This window comes from Arachis hypogaea, chromosome 14 (assembly GCF_003086295.3).
Source record: "Arachis hypogaea cultivar Tifrunner chromosome 14, arahy.Tifrunner.gnm2.J5K5, whole genome shotgun sequence".
Lineage (NCBI taxonomy): Eukaryota > Viridiplantae > Streptophyta > Magnoliopsida > Fabales > Fabaceae > Arachis > Arachis hypogaea.
In genome coordinates this window covers 142892029-142898028 of record NC_092049.1, presented here as the reverse complement: position 1 = coordinate 142898028, position 6000 = coordinate 142892029, and positions in this window count along the sequence as shown.

Sequence of the window (6000 nt, the reverse complement as noted above, 5' to 3'; positions counted from 1 at the left end):
ATTTGAAGTTGGTAGTTTTGTTTTTGTTCTATATTGCATGTGCTTTTCAGTTTCATCATCTTCACAAGAGAAATTAATTTAAATTTTGAATTGAGAAGATTTGTTTTGGTGTGGATTATTTTTTGTTCCATGAAGATAGATAGATGATGGTGTTTGATAGTGTGCAGAGAACCTAGGAACGATGAGAGTGCTATTTGGCGATGACGTTAGTCAACATTAACCACGATATCAACTGTCACGGAAGGATGAATTCTACTAATTCGATTATTTTTTGAGGATTCTTTTGATTGATTTTATTTTTTGGCAACTAAAATGGAGATTGGATAATTTTTTAAGAACGATTTTGACTATTAACTCATAATATTATTGGTGTCTCGACACAATTCACATGGTAGAGATCCTCACTTATCTCTCATAATTAACCAGAAATTCAAATAATACCAACTATTCTATGCTATCACAGTATCACCAATTTAATTAACAAAAATATTTAGTAAATAATAAAAAATCAGTCTAACACTACTTATAAAATTATCTTATTCTGTATTTTTAGTTATTATCAAAATAATTAGATAATATGAAATACAATGAATATATAATTATAGACATTATTATATACATAACGTTATAAATATTAACTTAAATAAAATATTTTAAATTATTATCAATATGATAACATTAGTATATACACATTCAGTTACACAGTAGTTGACATCTGCCTAATTTGAGTTGTAAAGTAGAGTTAAAAATATACTATGTGCACATTTTTGTATCTTTACATATGTATACTTGAAATAGAATGTATCATGAAAATAAATAAATAAAGCATAGAATATCTGGTGAGTGGTCAATACAAGATTTAATTAAGAGAATAAGCTAGCTAGGAACTTTTTCAGAAATAACCCATCTTCAATTATTGATCCACAATACATACTTTACACCTATGCCCCCAATATTTATACTTCCATATTAATGGTAACATATATAGGTTGTCAACCAGGAATCCTTTCAGTTAATAATTAGATAAAAAGATATACAGGATAAAGATATAGGTACATACCTAATTAGTATTAGGCTAGGGTCGTTTAGTGAGTTGGCCAGCTATATATATCCAAAAAAATGGGATAAATATGTTAATTTGATAAATATTTTGCAAATTATTATCTACAAAAAACCAGTAATATACTAAATAAAATAACCACATTATAATTAAATAAGTTTAATAAATGTTAGGTTAGATATGTGGTGTGAATATACTAAAAGAAAAATTTCAAGTGTAGCGGGATACTAGTGTTTCAATTATTTTAACCGTTAATTTCAATTAATATATATTATATATATTTTTTATAATTCATATCAACGATTAAAATAATTGAAATACTGGTGTTCCTGTTAAGTGTTTTTCATTTTACGAGGAGTCTTAAGTGTTTTTCATTTTTAATTTTTATACTCTAAAATGAACCGCAAAACAACTAATCTGGCCTTGCCAAAACCTGTGAATGGTATATATATAGGTTAAGTGAACTCTTTCATTTCATTTTATTTTATTTTGCAAGCTATATGAGTTGAATCTTGTGCCATCTCTATTATAAGTGCAATTGCTTCGCCAAATAGCTACTCTTTCATTTTTCTATTATTTTTTTAAAAATGATCACAAACTATACCTCATTTTATCTTATTAATAAGTAGTAGTATAAAGTATTAACCGTTTTATGAGAATAACATTCTTATCAAAATTCACATGATGAACAAAAGCAAAGCAAATCAAAGTTTAATCACTACTGTTGGATTTGATTTTATTGTGTGATCTTACTAATGTACTAGCTAGTTAGATAGTGTTTTATTCTTTACAAAAACTGACAATTAATTAAGAGTGGACGCAAATAAAACACAAGGCTTACATTCTCCTCGAAGTCGCGAGTTGCGCCATGCATGCATCTGATCTTTGGAACTTCCAAGAAGAGAAAGAGAAAGACAAATAAAGGATAATGATGCACGCATTTGATTGTAACAAAGTGTGTATATATCATGCCATGTGTGTGCATTATGCAAACTTAAACAGCTTCTAGATATTAGTGTAATAATGTAGTGTAGAGAGAGTTTGAACTCATCACAACAAATTGACAAGTGCATATAATAATCCTCAAATTCAAAAGGAATGCGACATCGACGATACATAATATGCATAGGCCACGAAATAGATGTATATAATATGAGACCTGCTACACATACAAGTCTTTTTTGACGTACAAGTTTATACAACTTAACCCTAATTCAATAAAATCCACTTTTATAATGTAAGGAAGAAGAGGAAGAATTTTGAATTATATAGAACTTATCAATACACATACATAAAAAATTCTTAAATAATACAATATAAATGACTTGTATGGACTTGTATGTGTAAATGACTTGTATGTAGAGAATAATCCATATAATATTTATGTTTTCTTTGTAGATTTTTTCTTAATTTGTCAAAAATAAAGAGTAAAAGTAGCATATAATATCTCTTAAAAAAGTGATTCATCTAAGACTCTTATATGCATTATGCATGCCGTTTGATTGGCAAATTTGTGCATTTATGTTGTCACACGGTCATGGAAGTGATATTAGTGGAAGTCAAAATACACTTTTCAAGGTTTTAGACCATATTTCCTCTTCAATTTTAAGGTTTTATTTCAATTTTAAATTTTTATTTGAAATGTCTAGTTAGATAAGTAGAAATGAAAAAATCTTAAGTATAAGAGGAGTGGTTTACAGATGTTTTATGATGGTGAAGATCGACGCAGAATTGATTTTTATGTTAGTTAATGACATTGTAAAATTAAATACTTTTTTAGAAGTCACTCAGATAAAGATGTCAAAAATATTTTTTTAAAGATATTTTTTTATGATAATTAAAATTTAATACATATAATCGATTAAACTGTGTTATTGTTATTAAAATTAGAGCCGACAAATCAGTTTAACCGAAAAACTAATAAATTAAATTTTAAATCGATTTAAACTAATATTTTTTATATAAAAAATGACTACAATATCTCTATTATAAAAAATAACTAAAATATCTCTATTTTATATATATTGATTTTGAAATCCTAATTCTATGATGGCAGATAAAAGAAAAGAGATAGAATTTAGAATTTTTAAAATTAATATATATAATAGGAGTATTTTAGTCATTTTTTATAATAAGGATATTGTAGTTATTTTTTATAAAAAAATAATATTAATTTAGACCAATTCAAAATTTGATTTATTATTTTTTCGGTTAAATTAATTGTTTGGCCTATTTTTTATAAAAATAACACAATTTAATCGATTATATATGTTAAATTTTAATTATTAAAAAATATCTTTAAAAAAAGACGTTTTAAACGTTTTTATCTGAGTGACTCCTACTTTTTTAGACAAGTACAACAGGAGTATTTTTTAATAATAATAATAATAATAATACTAATACTAATAATAATAATAATTGTCTAAATGAGACAATTATATTTAATTATTTAAATAGTATGTATAACTCAAAATGAAAATTTTGTTTTGTATATGTACTGTGCTATTTTATTAAAGATCAGAATTGTGTGTTATATCTTCTCATTATTATATAATATTAAAAATAAAATGAATATAATGCCAAAAAGTGAACATTTTGATTAGGTTAAATATAAAAATTACATTATTTAATTATGGAAAATAAATGAATTCATGAAAAAATATTAACATTTTTATTTGACATAATTTTAATATGAATTGAATTTATAACTTTTCAATTAATAGGTATATGTAATGTCTTAATAGTGTAAATCGTCTATGTAAGTTTTATTTGGTAAAATTTTTTGAAGAAGTTAAAAATACAAATTTTTTATTTTGTGTTTAGTAAATCGAAAAATCACATATTTGTATTTGTAATTTTTAAAAGATAATTAATTTTTAAATTAAACTTTTACATTTATGTCTATTATATAGTTCTCTTTAATTTTAAAAGTCGTTAACTTGTTATACTAAACACAATTGTAGTGTTTGTACTTATTAAAAATCATATTTAGTTTGATTTTATCATATACAAAGTACTATAATTTTTTAAAAAAATTATCTTTTAAAAAGTAGTTTTTATAAACTATTTTTAGAAATAACTTTTTTTTTATCAAATCAAGCCATACTATAAACATGACTATGACTTATACCCGGTGACAACCATGTTGAATATATCTCTTGTTCTCTTTTTCTAAAATAACTAAATAAAAAGGCATGATAAAAATAAGAAATACCATTCTTAAGAAAATGCTAAAAGCTACTGTGGCGCATCCAATGCAATAAGCCTAATTTCTTTGTCCCTACCGAACGTGATCCCTTAACCAACACCACTACTACAAAGAGAATGTGAGACTGGATTCTCATACTTTAATTTTCTGGTAGCCTTTTTGCTATAACGTTTTTATTGTATGTAATGGCATGCATCCTTTTCATACTCCAAATTGATTCTTTTATTTTTATTCTACAGATATTAACTACTCCATATTTTATTGAATAAACTGAATATTCAATTACTAGCTTTTTATACAAATAAAACAACTTTTTAAGTCAATCCTTTCAACAAATGGTAAAAACGGGAAAGGGAGGGAAAAAGTATCTAATTTCAGTTTATTTGTTGGTTGAAAGTTAAAACTCTACTCTCCCTTAGAATTTAGAAATAAGAATCATAATTTTATGAAATTTCTATTTTATGGTATTTTTTTAATGTGAAATTTATTATGATCAATCCTTATGTTAATCGCTAACGTTGTTGGGTTGATCAACATTCAATGCATCATTTGTTGTAATGAGTAGTATAAATAGTTAAAAAAATTATATGCACAAAACTTTCACAATTTTATAAAGTTTTTAAGAGTTAAATCGTATTTTGGATGAAATTTGGTTCAATACTTAAGTTTAATCTTTGCAATTTCGTTAGTCTCAATTAGAACTTTTAAATTTATAATAGTTACGATTATTTTTGTAATCGAAATGTTGATCTGGTACATTTACTTAACACGGAGGACAACTGCACATGAATTTCCATTATTTTTTGTCTTTCTAAAATATTGAGACACAAATTTATAACTTGAGACACTAATTTTTTTTATAATTTTTTTCCTATCTAACTTACCAAACACACTATGAAATTAGTGTTTTCTTATGTCTACGTACTCTTATGTATTTATGCCTGTGTCTCATTTATGTTGAGACAAAAACCAAATACAAACACACTTATGTAAACATGACCTAACACAGTTCTAGAAAGACAACAATGGATGATCAGTTTGAGAATTTCGAGACTTTATCTAGAGATTCGTTTTAATTGTAGGTACCAGATTGAGTCATCTAATACCTTCTCTAGGTCATATAATCGTTACCAAGTACATTCAGCACTAAACATGCCATTGGAGAACACTGTATTTAAGGATTTAAACAAGTAAATGTGCGAAATCAACGTTCTGATGACGGAGATAATCGCAGAGACAACTGAAAGCCACTGTTACAAATTTAAAAGCTCTAATTGGGGCTAACAAAATTATAAATGTTAAATTGAATATCGAACCAAATCTCAAGAGTTAAATTGAGATCTATCTCGTTTTTATTATTAACATAACGTTTTCGTGGGAGTATTTTTTTTTTTTCAATGAAAAAAATATTTATTGCATATCATGTTATAATCACTACTTTATTTTTTATATTTGCAATAATAAATTAATGTGAAAGGAAAGTAAGATTTATAGTAAATACAAGACCAAGCTTTTCGTGAGTTTCGTTAACCGCGTTATATTGTTAATTACCATTCTTTTTAAACGAAAATGTTTTTAATAACAAAAAATATTAACTAAAAATGATCAAAATTTATTATTTTTATTTTTATTTAATACACACAATAACAAATAAATGTTAAATAAGATAAATTTAAATTATTTAAATTATCTTTTTTTTCTTTTTAGCATTACTGCTTTTTAAAATAATATC